The sequence below is a fragment of the Thunnus albacares genome, chromosome 10, assembly GCF_914725855.1.
Source record: "Thunnus albacares chromosome 10, fThuAlb1.1, whole genome shotgun sequence".
Lineage (NCBI taxonomy): Eukaryota > Metazoa > Chordata > Actinopteri > Scombriformes > Scombridae > Thunnus > Thunnus albacares.
In genome coordinates, this window is record NC_058115.1 from 32123694 (window position 1) to 32143544 (window position 19851).

Sequence of the window (19851 nt, forward strand, 5' to 3'; positions counted from 1 at the left end):
GTGAGGGACCACTTTTCAAACTGGAAATGGCGGCGGGGTACGTTGTAACTACGGTGAACATCTCCACATTATACTAATGTAAGTTATACATGTGTTTTTTAGCACTAAGCACCACTATACTGTTGTCAGATATAAGCCATCAGTATGTTTTTTGGGTTAATTTAGCAGTCTGTAATGATTTGGTGGCACAAACGATAACGTGAATGCTAACGCTAGCTAATGCTAATTTGCGATCGTCATTTCCGGTAAGTGCACAACGGCCGTGTTTGATTTGAGATGACACTACCCTGTTGAAATCCACGTGCTATGCCAGTAATATATACCAATATTCTTGCTGCGAAGTCGGCGTCTGGAATAGAGATATTTCATCTCCTGCTGCTGCTTTAGAGCCTTTTTTCCCCCACTTAGTTTTTGCACTCTAACTCCTGATGTGTTTTAATGTTTTATTGTTTTATTTCGTGGTCTGCTCGCTGAGTGGTTTCACCTTGAAATATACCTTGAGGGATGAATGAAGTCATTTTGTATTGAGTTGAAAACTTTTGACAATAGTTAAAGCAGAATAAAATAAAAAAAATACCATGTGTTGCTTTATAAATTCTTTCCTTTCTCGTATTGATTTGAGGCCCTTTTTTTTTTTCCTTTTCTTTTCTTCACTCCTAACTGCTCACTGTGTCTTGAGAAGAGCTTCACACAAGATTTTCATTATTACTGTATAAGTACAAAATGTCCAGGCGAGACGTATCGAGCTGAAAATGTTGGCGTTTTTTCCCCCTCTTTTGTTTTCTTCCTCTTGAGTTCTCACATGAAACCGCGGCTGTTCCCAGAACAGAAGCTGAAACTGACAAGTGAGTGGAAAGAAAAAAAACTGATAAATCTGTGAATCAGGACATTTTTATTGGAGTAGTTTCCTCTAATATTCCTCCCAGCCTCACAGTTCACATTGAAACACAACATCGCCTCGGAGCCTCCTGCGTTTTGTTTCTCTCAGGGTAACATGTGAGTAGTGTGATGTGTTGACCTTTGACCCCCCCCCTCCCCTCTTAGTGTTTTTACTCCTACAGCATCTCTCCTTCCGTCCTCCCACTCATCACTCTTCCCTCCATCATCAATCCCACCACAACAGCCAGTTATCATCTGGATGCCGTTTAATTTTCACAGAGCGCTTCGATCATCAGCCGGCATCACTCTGGACTCTGAATGTTTGGGGAACAGAGATTGAGCCGATAGAAAACCTGCAAATACTGTAATAAAATAAAAAACAATAATAATAATAATAATAATAAAAGTCCAAGACCCTGTGCCAAATCTTATCCTCTGGTAATATTCTTTGCCTCTCAGTGAAATACGAATATTTTAGATGGTTTTGTGGTACATAATACCTTTCAGGCATTTTTTAGAAATGTATTAAAACAATATAATTTTATTTAAATCCCACAGAAAATGACACAAATTTCCATCTGACAATCAATACCCACTGGAGAACATTATTAGCATCTAAGTTCATTCTTGACCTGAGGATCAGTCGAAGAATAAATCTCAACTCAAGGTTTACTCGTTAGTTTTGAAATGCGGTTTGAAAGTTTATTAAAAAGCTAGTAAGTGGACGTTTTGTGTTATTATTGATGGATAATTCCATCAATCATCATTTTTATCGAGTCACTCTGTGGGGAGTCTCTGGTGCTGAAATTATTTAAAAACCTGCCAGATGGAAAATAAAACATCTCTCTTGCAAACACAGCGAGGTGATACATTTATTTATTTGTTATTCATTAATATAATATGTTTTTTATGAAAAGCAAAGGAGCAGGTTTTGACTGAAGACTTACATAATACATGATCTATTAAATTAATTTAAAGGGTCAATATTATGTATTTTGGGATTTTCTGTTATTTATACACTGTTATGATTTCGGATATTGATGCTAAACACGGTCAAAGTTCCAAAACTTGAGGTTAACGTGTGTAGAAATGCTGCCTGCAAGTCAAAAGCCAGGGCTTCGACCTGCCCTGAATGCTTGTTTTTTTACCCGGTCAACAAGCTGATGTCAGATCATTGTATATGCCAGTGAGCGGTGGTCTGATCTGTAGCCTTGGTTGCTAAGGTTGTTGCTAAGGTTTCTCCATGTGTTGTTTGTGTTGCCCGCTCTCACATTTCAGATCTGATTTGGCTCCAACAAGGATGGACGTATTTGAGAAGCTGACATTTTGAGTAAAGGAGAAAAAGTAGTGAAACCCTGCTACTATAGTTTGTTTCATATTTTTTTAAAAAATTTTTACGTAGCCTCCCAATCATGACACAGCTTCTGGACGCTGACCAATCAGAACAGAGTGGGCTCATCAGGAGGCAGGGCCTTAAAGAGACAGGAGCTAAAACGGCCTGTTTCAGACAGAGGCTGAACTGAGGGGCTGCATAAAGGACCAGTAGAAGATCAATAAGGAGTTTTTAACTGGAAATCATGCAAAGATATTCCAGTAGAGCCCCAGAATATAAATATAGAGCTGGAAATGTGCAGAATGTCTCCTTTAATGGATAATGTCCAGTAACTCCACACTAAGAAACGTCTCCTGTCAATAACTACATCACCATACGGAAGGTTTATGATGACCTGATGTGGTGTTTGGAGATGGAAGTCAGTTTGAAAGCACGGTGAAATTAAGCAACTAGGCCCGCAAATATAACAATTATTTTCATTATTAATCTGCTGATTATTTTCTCGATGTTGTCTTTAAAATCTGAAAAAAATAGAGAAAAATGCCCATTATATGCCCAGGGTAAAAGGTTACATATTCATATGTCTTGTTTCATCTGCTTACTATCATGTATGACAAACAAAAGCATTACATCATCACATTTGAGAAGCTGAGACAAGCTAATGACTAAAACAATTAATTGATTATCAAATACTAGCATTGTTGCAGCGTTACAAGCAACCTTACTTGTTGAGTGTTGATGCGTAAAGCTTCTGACTTCGGCCAGGTTTGGATATTTTAAAATGTAGTTAATTAATAATTATTTATCTCATCTGCACCCACATGATCATGTGTGAAAAGTAGATATGCAGTACGGAGACGAGCAGTGTTTAGTCAGTGTGTTGAATTAGCCCGACAAGCTAACAGTCAGTAAGAAATCAAATTTAAAAAAAAGAAAATTAAAAGATAACCTTCAGTTTCAGGTCAGGTTTTTGTGTCAAATTTGATAGTACAAGTCGGATTCAGCTGGTTTGGGTCTTTTGGACCTGGTTCAGGTCTTAGTTTGCTGACATTAGCATGTTTTAGTTAACGTTAGTGGGAACGCTAAAATGAAAAGCAGGTGAATGTTACTTTTGTTTAGTTTTTTTAAACATTTTGCATGTAGAGTTTCAGAATATACTTTCAGAAACACAGCATGAATCAATATCTTCTATAAATAAATGCTGATTTAAGTATTTTAGCCACAAAGTTTCCAACAAGGACGAACATTTTTCTTGCAGTTTGCAGTCAGAACTAATTTTTACCCATCAAAATGAAATTGACTGTTTTCACATTTCCATTATATTGTTACGTATCTATTAAAGTGTTCGCTAACTGTGGCTGAAAATGTTAAAATGTAAAAAAATGTTCACTCTCACTAACTCTAACTCAGCCTGCAGACTCAGCAGCAGATGAATTATTGATAAAGACGATCAATAATGTACAGTATGTTCAATAGAAACCAGGAATTCTTCCTGAGGCCTCGGCTGCAGCACACTTACACACACTCACATTTTACTACTTTATGTTCACACAATCCTTCATGAACATAAATAATAGACTCTAATAGATGAAATAATCACATATTAAACTTTGCATATTACTATTAAACTGTTATTCACTCACATTTAGAACTTACTGTTGGTCACTGACATCCTGATGATCTTCAGTCCGTCACGGAGAACAATCACATAGAAGAACAATGATATAAATCTTTGTTGTATCTGTTGTCATGACGACTGCACCAGTATGAACTGATCTGACTGAGGAGATAATTGTCAGCAGCTAACGGAAGCTAACGGGCTGCTGCGTCGAAACCGTCCCTGAAATCCCGTTTGCAGAGTTTGATGAGATTTGCTGCTGCGGTTCAGCTGATAGTTAAGACAACTTTCATGCATGTTAGTGTTAATAACTGTTATGCATATTCATTTAAACTTTGTTGTAATTGCATTATCATTTCTGCTACCATCATGATACAACAAACATACCTGTTGGTAGATTTTTTTTTTCATTTTCTGTTATAAAAGAAAGAAAAAAAGAAAAAACACATAATTATCACAACAAAATCAAGTAAAATACTTTCATGTCATCAGCTTTGTGTAGCTGATGGCTATAATTTAATATGTTGGAAGGATAAAGCTTAAATAACTTAATTTTCATTCAGAACCAACACATTTTGTTAGCTAATTGTTGAATACCTAAAAATCCAATTCAAATTCAAATTCAATACTTGTATTAAAGCTTCTGCTGTCAGTGAACCTAATTTAAAACTGTTTTTCTCAACAGTATGTTGTGTTGCTCACTCAAAATGTTTAGATAAGAACGGTGCATTTTTAAAAAAAGTTTAATATTGTTTATTCAATATTTCTGTTTTTTTCAAAGCCTTTAACAAACAGCATTTCCCATAAACCCACAGCCCATCATGGATTACACATTATGGCTGAACAACTGCACAAACACCATCTATCACAGATAGATAGATAGTGGTGAATTTTATGAATATGGACAAACTTTTCATGGGAGTTGTAGTTTTACTGTACTCACAAAGTAATTGTTGTCAAAATCACAAAGGTTTCTAATCAGCAGCTGCTGTAGTGCATCCTAGAATATGAAACGTGCATCACATGAACATGCTCATTTTTTTTCATAAAGACTCAGTGAGAGATTATATTGAGTTACAGGTGCTGGTGGAACAGCAGCTAGACAGGACGTGACATCATGACTTCAGATTTTTATACTCTTATGAGTTTTTCCAAAGAAAAAAGTCAATTCCTGCACACACTTATCAAAAGTTATAGGACCCCATGGGACATATGTATACAATAGACTTGGACTGTCTTATATATATATATATATATATATATATATATATATACCACTAACCTGATAAAAATGTTTGAATGTGTACCACTATAGATATTGTATGTTTTGACAGTTGAATCTTGAATAAATAAGCTGTTGTATGTGATCATGGACACACCTCCAACACAGCTGTGGACTATCATGCAGTTACAGGCTGTTTAACCATTGTGTCACTTTATGATTGATACGTCTCGTGAAAGGTTCTTGTGACTGAAACATCCGACTCCGTTCATTTTTTTTCTTTGGAATTGGATATTTCAGGGAAATTGATTCTCTGCACCACAAAAGAGATAAAGAAAGCGGTGTGCATGTTGCCTTCAACTCATCATGTTATGAGCTTTATCAAACATGGAGGAGACCACATAATGGTCTCAGTTTTTTTGCAGTTGGGGGGGCGCTGGGAGTGTTTGTGTGTGTGTGTTTGTGTACTAATGTGAATGTGGAGAACCAGGTTTGCAGAAGCCCGAGGCTGTTGAAGACTGACGATCCCGGAGGCTTTGAATAACGCAACACAGAGCGATGACTCCTGTCAGGAGACCACTGGGAGAGAGAGACAACAAGGCACCGCTAGAGGGAACGGAAACTCTAAAAACAATAAAAGCTAAATGTGACATTTTCCTTTTCATCAAAAAAAAAAAAGAGATGTTTGGTCTAAAAAGGAAATCAACAAGAGGTTTTAAAAGTGAAGTCGAGAGGGACGCCTGGATAAGATGAAGCTAGAGTGGCGTCGGGAGAGAGCAGCGGTTTGTTGTTCTGACAACAGCTTGATGATAAAGGCGACAGACACTTTGTGACATCGAGTTATGAATTCACATTAAGTCACGGAGGAGTCTTAACGTTCGTTTTGCTGTGAAATATTCACAGAGGGTGAAGGAGAGTTTGTAAGAGGACAGAAGAAGAAGAAGAAGAAAAGAGAATTTGTATTTTGATAACCTTTCATTCAGCATGTTAATAAAGTAAAGCACCGGTAAAGTGAAAGATAACACTTGTGTTCGCTCTGTTAAGTCTGTGAGCAGTTAGCTCAAAGCTATTTTGGGAATCCCTCTTGTGTATGTCTGTAGACTAGCTCAGCACAAAGACTGAAAACAGGTGAAACTGCTCGTCTAGAGAACACTTCTCTCCTTCCAACAACTCCAAAACTGTCAGATTTACATGCATCTTGTTGTTTTGAACAGGTTTATAACAGAGAAATCTGTAAAGAAGATATCGTGGTTTTGCAGCAGAAAGACTTGGATGGATCGGTGACGAGCCTGTTAGCTAACAAGACAGGGAATCCAGACATTTGTGGGAAGTTAAAGCATAAATTACTTTTCCTGATTAAACTTCCTCTAAGCTGCAAGTTTACTACGAACTTTAGTGATATTCAAGTTGTGAAATGTAGCACAACAAGCTACCAAAGCATCACGAATGGAGCCACATTCCCTGCACATGCTCAGTGGCGTCTGCTTTACACAGAACTACTCTCCAGAGACCGAAAACATGATGCCGTTATTAGTCTTTGGAGCCGTTTCTAACATGACCAAACTTTTCATAATGAAGGAACATGCTCGCTGACATGTATTTAATAGTTTCTGGACAACAACGGAGGTCTATGGTACAGAGGAATAAGAAATATCAGGCTTTGGATACACATACAATCACCTGCCAAATCCTTCAAGACCAGGACAGTAATAGTTAATCCAAGTCCTTTGTCATCATAATTATTGATCCAGAAGCCATAATTACTGTATGTATCCAAAATTGGCCCAGAATTTGAATGAAAATTGGTTTAAGCAGATGTTTTTTTTTTACCAAATATACCAAATACCAAAAACTTAAGCTTCCATATGCAATCAAGATGCAAAGAAGCTGAGTGATTGGATGTTTCTTCTCGAAATGTACCTTGAGTCGTACTTAACTTCTTGCCTTAAGTTTTTATGTCCACAGTCTTGTCTTCAACTTGATACCAAACATCAGATATTTCTAATGTAGTTGTCGGAGAATTCCCTTAAGAGGGAGACATGCAGTCCATTGTAAACACCATCATCTCTTCTCTACTTAGTCTGATGAAGCTTAATTTTCCTGCTAACTAACAGTCTTCTGCATGTCGTTCTGCTGCTCTATTTGGCGCCGTTGCAGAACAACCTCCCACCGATTGGATCACGTAACACTCCTCCTACTCCCTGCGTTTGGCCGACAGAAGCTCTAGCCAGCCTCTCCACTGTGAACCCGTCGGGCCCACGCCGACTAGGAGGTCACTCACACGGACCCGCCGTGACGCATAAAGCTACCCATCTGCTCTGATTGGTGGAGAGAGGCAGGGTCAGGTGACTCCCACGCAGAGGTCACATGATCCTCCATAATGTGACCTTAACTTATAAAAATATGCCCAATTAGAGCGTTTTCTCCGTGTGAAACGATGTCCTCTTGGTTGACTTCCTGCCTTCAGGAGGAACAAGAGTTTCTAGAAAGTTTTCGTTTTGGTAACATACTGATTAAACTTTATACTTGAGAATATTATTTATATTATACTTCAGGAGAAACACTGATAGCAGACGCTTTTTTAAAAACATGTTTGGTCTTGCTTTTAACTCTTTTTACATTGTGCCTGATGGACACAGACACTGATGGCAGTGAGCTAGCTACCATGCAAGATGTTGGCCAAACCACTGGACGCCATTTGTCTTCAACAACTCTTCAACATCTGGACAGATGATTGAACCACCAACCCTGTGATTAGTAGATGACCAACTGTACATCCTGAGCTCTTTTTGACTTTTGTTCCAGCAAGTTTTTAGTTCACTTGAAGAATCTGCTCTGCTGATGCAGAAAAAAAAAACGACAAAACAGAAACAAGAATGTAGAAAAAAATAAAAGAAAATAACACAAAATCCCATAAAAGAGGAAGGAGGGAAAAAAAGAGATGGATTAGTAATTTAATTTTTGCACTTTAACAACTTAAAAACAGATCAGCAAACAGGATGTGGCAGAAAAAGTCAAGAAGCAGTAGTTTAGTAGAAAGTTTAGATTGGTTAAATACATCAAAATTCAAACAAAAAAGAAATATTTGTGCCACAAAAAAAAACAGCAATGCAGCATCAATCATGAATTAAATGTAATATAAATTATTGCATATTATATCTGTGCAAAGTAAAGGTAAAGACAATCAACCTGTCTGGTGTTTGATGAATTAATTTAAGAAATAAGTTTGAAGAAGTTATGAAAAGATAAAGGGAGAGAAATTGGCACATTTACACATTTTGTTAATAGTTTTATATTACATTGAAAGTTTAAAAAAAAAAAAAAAAAAAGAAACAACAAAGAATCACAAACTTTAAAAAAAACCACACTTAGAAAACCACAAAACACAAAACCAGAAGAAACAATAAAAGGAGAAACTTGGAGAGATTAACAAAAACGAACAAGAGAGACGGAGAGAAACAAGCCGAGTAAAAGAGATAAAGAAATTGCAACAGAGAGAGAAACACAGAGCTAATGAAGTTTAATCAGAGCTGGCAGTTCCTAACAAGATGTTTTCGTGTCCTCATTATGTCAAAGCGACTCGCTCCGTTTGGACGAAAGCAAACCTGACCTCAGAGAGCCCGACTTCCTGTTCCCGCCCACTCTTCCCTCTGACTGACAGCCGGCTTGGTCGGCGCCTTCAGAAAACACCTTCACATCGGTAATGAACACGAGAACAAAGCAGACACACATTAATCCTCCAGACACACACACACATGCATATGAGAACATATATGAGGTGGAAAAAAAACAGAAAACACTGTCATGTCATATCAGTTAAAGAACAAGTGTAGATAATAAAATAAATGATTCAGTTTCAGGGTTTTGCACATGCTGCTTTACACTGACACTTGAATGTACATAGAAAGGGATGTATTCTGCACATTTTCAAGTCTATATTTATATTCTGTGGCTCTACTGGAATATCTCTGCATGATTTACACTTTTAAAAAACTACTTATTTATCGTATACCGGCCCTTTATGCAGCCCCTCAGTTCAGCCTTTGTACTACAACTCTGCAACATCAGCAGACTCATCAGCTGAGGTTAAAGGAAGTTCAGTGTTATATTTGTAAAGAGTGAAGTGAAGATGTAGGAGAAAGGGTGAGAACTGAAAACAGACATGACGTTATCTATAAGTCTGTATTTTAATTAATACCCAACTCATGCCCACAAGGTCTGCCCGAAATTTGGGTGTCATGATTGATGACCAACTAACCTTTAAGGTTCACGTGGCCTCAGTCGCTCGATCGTGTCGATTCGCCCTGAACAACATCAGGAAGATCAGACCCTTCCTGTCTGGGCATGAAGCACAACTCCTGCAACTCCTTACTGGCAGGCCTCCCTGCATGTACACTTGAACCTCTGCAGATGATCCAGAACGCGGCAGCACATCTGGTCTTCAATCAGTCCAAAACAGCTCAGTTCATATCCCTCCACTGGCACTGACACTTGCTTACAAAATAGCAACTAAAACGGCTCCTGCCTACCTGAACTCCCTCATTCAGGTCTACACTCCCTCCCGCTCACTACACTCTGCCAACGAAAGGCGCCTTGTACCACAACAGGGCCCTAAGTTGCCCAGTGGTGGAACCAGTTACCAAACTCTGTTCGATCTGCAGAGTCCCTCTCAATCTTTAAGAAAAGACTAAAGACCAAGCTCTTTCACGAACACCTCTGCACTCTAATCATTAATCATTGCCTTGTTGCGCTGCCTGTTGGCGTCTACGTCCTTTCAGGCCCAAACTTCAGCTTTATGGCTCTTTACTGGTGTTGTTGTCTCCTGACTAGATCCCTGCTTGTGTTGTATCAGTCTCATATGTACGTTGCTTTGGATAAAAGCGTCTGCTGAATGAAATGTAATGTAATGTAATTGATTAAGAAAAGAACTGTAACGCCCACTTAAGGTGTATAAAACCCTGTTGTAGTCGCTCCTCTGGGACCTCATCCTGCATGTTGCAGTGTGATACGCTCCTTCTACAAGAAAATAAATACTGTTAAATTTGATATTTCGGCTCCGGTCTCTATTGTTTAACGGTCATTAAGAAGAAATTTTTTCAACAGAGCCGACGTCAGCCTGTCACCAAGGTAGAAAAAAAACACTGCAAACGAAGCATTCAGCAGGTTAAAGCCCTGGATTTTGACTTGCAGGCAGCTGTTCTACACACCAGGATGAAACGTTTATGCAGGGCAAGTTGATGTGGGGAGGGGAGGACATTTCTCTTCGCTTCATAACATTAAAAGTAAAGTTAAGCATTGCTGTCGACTTCCTGACTCATTTTTTTTAAAAAAAAGATGAGAGAGAAAGAGAGAGAGATAGCAGCAGCGGCGGCGGTTGAGCGAGGGGAGCTAGCAGCCGGTGAATGAGAGAAATAAAATTGTTTCACAGCAGTTTTGTTCTAAAGCACAAATACACAACCGTTAAACACTCAGCAGATGATTTACTGTGGAAACAGACGCTCTTAGTTTCTGTTTTATTTCTGTTTTTATTTTCATTCATTCAGTACAGTTCAACTCCATGTCTGTAGTGGAAACAAACAGAAGGAGCTTGAAGTGAACACGCACACATGAACAAATGCCTTTATGTTCTTTCTCTCACTGTTCTATCTTAATGAGGACGTTTCTGTAGATCTCTCAGCGTCGTCTCAGTTCATGGCACGAGGGTTTTATTATCAAGGTCGTCCATACCCGCTGAAATGTTAAACCACGAATATTCTCCCAAGTGGACACATATACAGACAGCTGCAGACACCAAGGACGTGTAGTAGTTCTGTTTATACTTCTCTCTGGAGTCCATATGGGAGGACTCCCTCTAGACACGTGCAGTAGATCGGCGTATGTTGTGACGGCGCCATCACAACAAATGGGAGGCGTGTGGACGTCCGCATAGAGTCTACATGTTCACCCTCCGACGATGGAATTTATGCCGCGCAGATCCTCATGTAGTCGAAAGGTAAAACACCCGCTTTATTATCATAAACTCTGTTTTCTTCTCCTTATGTACTCCATACTGATCCGATATGTGCTTAATTTTATATATTTTGGATATTTGTGTGATATACCAACATGACATATCCATAACTAAAGGAAAACAGCCAAATCTAAAGGGAACTTCACTATAATATGTGGAAAAAAAAAGAGTTATTTTCATTTTTTGGCTGCTGGGGGGCCAGTAAAACTACTGGTCTACTGGCCAAGTGGGCCAATGGGGAAAAAAATGTTGCATTGAACCGTGCATACATTAACATCCCACATTAGAACAGTATTTAAATAACAGAAAACCTAAAAAAAAAAAAAAAGCATAATATGTCCCCTTAAATTATTAAATTACATTCTATATTTTTATTGAATGTAAAAAGCTTTTAGCACAGTCCTTTTACCAAATGTTTATTTCTATTATGTCATAATTTCATTAAATGGCACTTTGTTTCCTCTTTTTGTTCTTATACTTGTGTGAAGTGTGTTTTCAATTTGTCTATTTTCAATAAAGTTGGGAGAAAAAAAGAATTATTAGTAATAGTATTAGTTATTAGTAACACCTGTGATTCTCCTACTAAAGTCGTGGTCGATAGATGGCGTCTGGAAGCTTGATGTTGATGAACTGTGGCAGCTGGTGAGCTAACTGCTAACTCGACTGGGCTAGCGCTACTCCGTCACAAACGCTACTGGAACTTCTCTCAACTCAATGTGAAAAATGCGCATCATGGCGATTCTAATGGTATGAATCAAGATTCACCGCAGTAGAATTTGCCGTTTTAATCCCAGTATGACCAGTAGGTCTCCTTTAGACAAGTAAAGAGGTCTGCAGTGAAAAAGGCAATAACAGTCAGTCAACCACTTTGGCCCAGACTGAAATATTTCAGGAATATTACATATTCATGGTACCCAGAAGAAGAATCCTGATGACTTTCAGCAGGTCAAATTTTTCATGTATCCTACTAAACATCTCTGTGACAAGGTGGGTGAGAATACATCATTTATCGCCATCAATGCCACATAGCTTATGAATTTAACCATGCTTGTTCATTGTTTTAGCCATAGGTCCAGCATTAATCTGTAACTTGCAGATACATACTATCCTGGGTTTGTTTCACACCGATAAAAAACAGAGAGAAGCAGCAAACAGTCACACTGAAGAAGCTAAAACCTGCAAATATTCAGTATCGTTTGAAAATTTACTTGAAAAAAATTAGCAATAATCAAAATAGCTGACGATACATTTTCTGTTGATTGTACAATTACTTGATTAACTAACATTTTCAGCTAAAATAAATGTCTTTCCCATCATCCTCAGCTGTGCGTTATATTATCAAGTGTTATCATACTAGGATGCTAAACGTTACCTTTTCACGTTAGCATTTAGCTCAAAGTGCCGCTGTGACGCTAAGCCGCTAGCGTGGCTGTAGACACTTAGTTGTTAAAAGGACGGAAGTTAACCTGAAGCATTTAACATCAGCAGAGTCTCCTTTTTCTACTTGTTTCTACTACTGAAATGTCAATTTATTGTCATCAGAGCAGCATAACTAAGACAATAATCAAACAAACAAATGATCTGCATTCAAGTGTAAAACATAAAACATTATTTTGATGGTTAATTCTATATTTAAGAACAGGTACAGAAGGTGTCGTTTTCATTTTGCAGGACGGGCTGTTTTGTGTTTTTTGTCCTTTGCAATAGTTTCACAAACACAACTGAAATGTTTTTTTGAAAACCTGTAATAAGTGTCTCACACAAAACGACAGGCCTGCAGCGTTTTGTGCAGCAGTCAGTAATGTAGAGTGTTTTCTGTCTTAAATTGCAGGTAGGAGCTACAGAGGCAGGAGAAAAAGGAGCAGAGAAAATACCAATTAAATATTTCGGAGGAGGTGTTGTGACCTCTCTGCTTCCTTCTTCCTGCAGTGTTTCATCAGTCAGGCGGTTCTCTGAGTCTCAAACTGTTTTAATAAGACCACAACTTCACTCCCCCTCATCGTTAATGAAACCTCTCAGTCTCAGTCTGGAGTTGCCAGACTGCTGCTTGTTTCTCACCACAGACACTCAAACATCCCGATAAACCCAACAGCACCACGAAAAGACCGTTCACACCGATGTCTGGACAGCATGCGTTATGATCTGAATCAGCCAGACCACATCTGGAGGTGGTCGGATCTGAAATGCAATCTGTACAGTGAGACCATGTTCGTAAGATAAAAGGTAATCTAGCTCCGCCTCTTCCTGCCAGCTAAAGCAAGCCACGCAAAAACTATAAGTAGTAGCAGTAGCTAGAAGTCTTTTGAAATGAATGACGTCTGTTAGTTGCAGCAGTTTCTTTAACCTTGGATTCAACATGTCTGGACAAGTCTGACAGCTCCGCCCAGCTGATGTGCATATTGAGATCCAATCACAATGGAGGCACAACTGAGAGAACAAGAACGCGTTTCAATCATAGACTGTATAAAAATATGGACGTAGTTACCGTGACGTCACTCGTTGGTTTCTGAAGAGCGGTTTTGAAGCTCAAAGCGAGCCGCTCCGGCCGTCGCCATCTTGGCAGTGCGTGACGCTGCCTAACTCCCAGCCAATCAAAAATGGGCAAAGAGGCGGGGCCGAATGGCTGAAACAAGCCACCTAGCGGCTGGCGGACCTGTCACTCAAAGCAGCCATGTTCTTCATTATGTATAACTTTACGGCTTAATAAATTTGAAACGGGTGAGTTATAAAAAAATTCACCCCCGTACAGTTGTCATGAAAGAGGAAATTAGCTACAGAGACCAAAACCGTTGTTTGTACCAGGCTGTAAACATGTTTATTTCTGCTGTAAAGTTGGACATTTTAACATGGAGGTCTATGGGGATTGACTCGCTTTTGGAGCCTCAAGTGGTCATTCAAGGAACTGCAGTTTTTGGCACTTCCTGTTGGCTTCATTTTACAGCCCCAGAGGTTGCTGCTTGGTGGAAATGGAGCCGTAATGTCACGTGGTACTACTGGGCCCAAAAAGACTTTTTCCCATAGACTTACATTGTGAAAGATTCATCTGTAAATCAGCGGATACATTTTTTTTTTTTTTTTTTGAGCATCACAACCCCCACGAAACGACTCGTTTCACTATCAGAATTTGATCCATACTGTCAAATCACATTTTGAAAGTCTAGAAGAGCCGCACCATTGAATCGTTTAGGCTAAACCTGAAGTTAGTCTCTAGTGAACCTGCTCCATGAACGCCATCAGCTCAAAGAGTGTGTGCAGTATGTTTTCATCCAGGTATTTCTTTACAGTGGGAAGTGGCTTTTTTGGCTTCATGTGCTACTGAGCAGCATTCATTGGAATGAACAGAGCTCCGACGCTGTATCCAGTTCTCTTTATACATCCTGGTTCAAAACAGGAGTCCACAAACCAATTGGTGATGTCACAGTATCTTCTTCCATTATTCTTATATATACACATTATTCAGCTTTAAATCTGTATTTATCCTGCATCTAAATCATGTTGAGACCACATTTATACTGGACCTAAACCTAAAAAACCACATCAAAACACATCTAAAACCAAATACCACATTAACATCACACTACAACTGTATCACAAAGGAATCAATCAGCATCAACATTTTGAGAATAAAAATCAAAAAGTCTTTGACAGAAAACCAGAATTTAAAAATAAAATAAAAATTAAAGTCGGTTACGTGTGTGTGTGTGTGTGTGCGTGTGTGTGTGTGTGTGTGTGTGTGTGTGTGTGTGTGTGTGTGTGTGTGCGTGTGTGTGTGTGTGTGTGTGTGTGTGTGTGTGTGCGTGTGTGTGTGTGTGTGTGTGTGTGTGTGTGTGTGTCAGCATCCTTCTGTTTCTTCAGTCATGGACAGGATCTCGCTCTGAATGCTCAATTTCTTTCATGATCCTCCGCTCAACTCCCACCACCACCAAGGTGATGATGAAGAGCCGCTATTGCTCCTCCTCGCCATTACACACACACACACACACACACACACACACACACACACACACATACACATATGCGAGGCCTTGAAGCTTTTCTCTCGCCGGTCTTTCTCTCCGTCTCAGATCGCTTATTGATGAAAAGGACCAATCACACGTCACCACTCAACACTTTTAACCTTCATCCTCGCATATCAATGAGCACATTCAGATGGACATAAAGGAAGGTGTGTGTGTGTGTGTGTGTGTGTGTGTGTGTGTGCTAGTTTCCAACACAAAGTCCTCCAGGTTATATTTTTTCTTCTTCTTTTTCTGTGGTGGTGGCTGATGAGTCGTCTGTCTGCCTGGTCATGGAGCAGCGCCCTGCTTTCTGCCTGACTTTAATCAGCAGTGTTTGATGGGAGTTATTGTGCCCCTGACCTTTGACCTTGCTGTTTTCCTGCGCCATGTCGATAAAGACTCCCGCTGCCTGTTGTTTCTCCTCTTCTTCTAATTGTAGTGTTGGAGTTTTGTGGGCAGCAGCCTGCAGACACACCACAGGACAGAGATTTGGAATATTCAGTGTTTTTTTCGGCAGGAGAGCCAATGTGCGGCTGTGAGATTGTCAGAATATTGTATATTTTCAGCCAAAATGTGCTTGTGACTCTGCAAATGTGTTTTTTCCAAGAGAGCAAGAAGCTGAAAATTCATTTAATCACTTCATTCCTGCTGAATGTACAAAACATTGTTAAAACCTACAAAGGTTTATTTTAAACTCTAGAGAAGATCGTAAAGTTTGCAAAGATTTCAGCCGTCAGGAGGAATTTTAAAATGATGCACAAGACATAATAAAATAATGCAGCCAAATAAAAACATGGATGGTTTGAATATTTCACACATGACCAAAATTTAAAAAAAGAGAGCAAGGAATCTTCTGCATTGAGTTGAATCATATAGTATTTAATATTACACCCCAACATATCAAATCAGACTCATACAGACATTTCTCATCACAAGCCTTTTAACCAAAAACGTCCAGTTCAGTGTGAATGTTATGGTTATAACAGATCTTTACATTTTTATGTGATAAATTTGTTATTTTGTGTTTTTCTACGACAGTTTAAGATGGTAAAAGATCATCTGGGATTACAAACCAGAGAGAAACTAGAGGACGTCAGAGGGGTTTTTTTGCCAAGTGGCTTCATAATATTTGTTCCACACGTGATTTATTGACACTGTAAACAATGTGAAAGTGGAAAAAAAAACACAATGGATGAATATCAGGGAAAAGAAACCAAACAACAGATGTTGAGGAAAAGTAGCCAAATGCTAACGTTTCCCTCATATCATTCATACACATATACACATTTTGTAACAATAAATATCAAAAAATATATATAAGGAAATAAATACTATTGATTTATTATTGACGTGTGTTGAATTCGTCTTCTGATTAAAACTGTTGAAACAAGTCATAGAAAGTCTCCTGAATGTGATTATTTGTCTGGTTCTGACATGTGCAGCCGACTAGCTAGCTAGTTTTTCCAGGTAATGTGACGTTAATGCTAAAACAACGGCTGAACAAAGTTTTTTTAATGTGTTATTTTCTTGTTGTTGTTGAAGTTGTAGAAGAAGAAGAAGAAACGCCGCCGCCTCCATCGACTGAGTCCATGAGTCTCATCAGCCCAGCTCACTCGCTCGCTCCCCGGCGGTACGGCGTTTTCTCTCGGTCAGCCTGACGCGAGTGTTTCCCTGCACAGTCGAGGATGGAAAAGCAAGGTGCTTCTCGTCATAGTGAGACGGGACAGTTTTCTAGAGTTTTCTAGGTTAGAATAAAGTGTGAAGTGTTTGAAGCGATGCTCAACAGCTTCCAGCTGTTTTAAGAAATCATTGAGCCTTTTTTAAATTTTTTTTATTAATGAGACTAATCAGACTTTTCACAGCGTTTGTTGACAAGTAGAAACACATTTTTCTTGTATAAAACACCATCTTAAATATTCTGTTAATAAAGAGACAGATAGAAATCTTGTGTTCTATTATCAGCAGCACAGACAGCAGCCGTGACTCACTGTGTTGTTTCTGTATTTTTGTGACTCTCCCGGTGAGACAGTTCTACCTCTCAGACATAAACAACTGCACATCCAGAAATATTTACCCCCTCTTTCTCTCTCTCACACACACACTCACACACACACACACAGTCCTCCTCCTCCTCACTGTGGAGGAAGGCTGAGAACAAGCAATTACGCAGCAGAAGTTAAAGGACCGAGGCGGAGGATAAAACACAACGGCTTGTCGCCGCAGCGGTCGAGACGTGTTCTCCTCCCCGACGTTCCTTTTTGTTTCTTAATATGTGACGTGAAGAGCTGCATGGATTCATTATTTCTGCCTCTCTGGCTGACCAGCAGCTCTCCTGAACCTGTCAGACAAAAAAAAAAAAACACACTGCTGTCGGTGAAATCGATGCTCGCAAAAAGCAACAAAATACAGCTGCTGTCGATGAGCAAACAGTGAATAAAACACACACCGGGGTGTGTGTGTGTGTGAATGTAGGGCTTTAAAATATTCAGCCGGAAGGTTTGTTGAGGCGTTTCATCCAGTTTGCATCAGAAAAGTGGATTTGAAAATGAGCCAGAAGGTCAAAAAGCAGCACAAAAAAAAAAAAAAAGGATCCACCTGTGAAACCAGATTAGGATTAGGATTAGAACTGCTTTAAAAAAAAAAAAAAAAAAAAAAAAAAAAAAAAAAAGGTATTTCACACATCACCGTCGACGTGAAACCGATTCCGTCTGACCGCCGATGTTACGAAAACGAATGAAAATGTTATGAAAATAAAAACAGCTGGATCTTTGTTGGTATTCTTTAAAGCGGCTTCATAGCAGGAAGTTCGACAGTAAATTTCACTTTAATTTAGAGCCGTAGTTAATTGTTTTCATTATCGTTAAATATGCAGATTATGTAGATAATGAAATGTTTAAAAAGTGTCTGCAATTTGTTTGTTTTCGTCAGAGTAAAAATCCAAAATCTCTTCAATTTATTGTCACGTGTGACAGAAAAAACAGCAAATCATCACATCTGAGACACTTGAACATTTATGCGTTTTACTTGAATAACGACTGAAACGATTAACTGAAACTAAGCTGCCAATTAATTCTCTTTTCTTTATTCAGTTAATCAACTGATGGCTGCAGCTCAGCTTTGATTCATGATTGATGATGAGGAGGAGGAGCGTTTGTAGAAGTGATTTTTACGTCTGTGATGTTCACATTGAACGAAGAGGAAGGTGGAAAACATGCTTCTTCCTCATCTGTGCATGTAAGCGAACGTGCACAGGTGTTGTTCCGAGATGTTTACACGACTCTTTTCTTTCATGTTTGTTCAGTTTGCAGCTTGTTTGACATGCGGAGTTGAGGTGTAGGAGGTACAGTGAGATATTATGACTAGAACTTCTTATTTCATTTCATTGTAAATATATTTGCTCCTTCTATTTGTGCTGCTTTATTGTGTGAATTTTCCCAATTAAATTTAAAATGTTATTAATTATGTTGAATCTCTTAATTGATTGACTTATTTATAGTGTTTTATACCAATCAGCTAAATTAATCTAAAAAATAATAATACATGAAGTGATTCCTTTTACTGTTTTTTGCCTTTTTACTGAATTTGTTCTGGAGAATATATAAAGTGTTTTAAAGCTTTCTGACTGTGTTTGTTTGTTGGGACAAAGAGTTCTGATACATTTTCTACAGTTTTTACTCCTCTTACTTTGATTTTAGCTCTACTATGTATTTTTAAAGGACGAGTTCACAATATTTCAACAGTCAGGAGCCCAAATGATCGTTGAAACCTGTTTTTTTTTCTTGCTGTAATCATTCCTCCTGTTCATACTGACCATTAGAAGATCCCTTCATAATGACCTTATAATGGAAGTGATGGGGGACAAAAACGTGTTTAAAAGTTTATCTGAAGCTAATATGAAGCTTCAGCGTCCAAATGAGTCAAATCAAGTAGATATCTTTCAACGTTACAGTCTTTTTAGTGCCAAAGGTCACTGTCACCTATAAATAACTATAAATAAGAGAGTATATACTCACCTAACATGATTGTTTTCGTTCCTCTTTGTGCGTAAAACCTTCAGCTCCGCGTTCCCGACTTTGAAAGTAAAGTCGAATCTTCTCTCCAGACGTCCGCAAACTTTGCCGTCACAGGAACTTCTTGAAACATCAGAAGGCGTCTGAAGACGTTTTGAGGACATCTCCAGACATCTTTTGAGACGTCTCGTGACAGTTCGGGCCGCGGCGGATGTGCCGGTATGAAGATAAAGGAGCGCGTCCTGAGGGATCAGGCTGCTCTGTCTGGGCTTCAGCTGGGGCTCATGGCAGCAGAACACAGGCTGAGCTTGGCATTAATATGGATGTCCACCAGGCGCCTTGTCCTCTGCTCTCCCTGCCTCTCTTTGTGCGCTGCCATGGTTCGCTGTGTGCCAGTGAATAGCATTAACAGCATGGCAGCCAACCTCCGACCATGCCAAGGTCATTAATAAACATCCTCAGATGGCTCATAATGATTCCCTACAGTCAGACGCTGCGGTATGGAGAGTGTCGAGACGAGTTGTCGCTGCACACAGCTCTGTTTGCCTCGCAGTTTACAGTGTAGACACTCCACCAACTCCACTGACAACAAACTAACTTCTACTCCTGCTCTGACAGCCTCTCTGTGACTCAAGGCCCAAAAAAAAAAAAAAAAAAAAAGTTTGTGCTCCTGAGGACGAACTATCCGACAGAGCCCGGGTAGCCTTCCCACATCTCAGATTTGTGTGTTGTGTTCAATGACAGCTGTTAGAAAAGCCTCTCTCAGGCTCCATAAATTTAA

At 39.1% G+C, this 19851-nt stretch overlaps 1 long non-coding RNA gene across 1 annotated transcript; it reads right to left on the reverse strand.

The window, feature by feature from the left end:
• Positions 1-15918: 15918 nt before the first annotated feature.
• On the reverse strand, positions 15919-19819 carry LOC122989869. The gene is made up of 2 exons (XR_006405193.1): positions 19074-19819; positions 15919-17398 (listed from the first exon to the last, which is right to left on the reverse strand). It is a non-coding gene; the product is annotated as an uncharacterized LOC122989869 (long non-coding RNA).
• Positions 19820-19851: the final 32 nt, after the last annotated feature.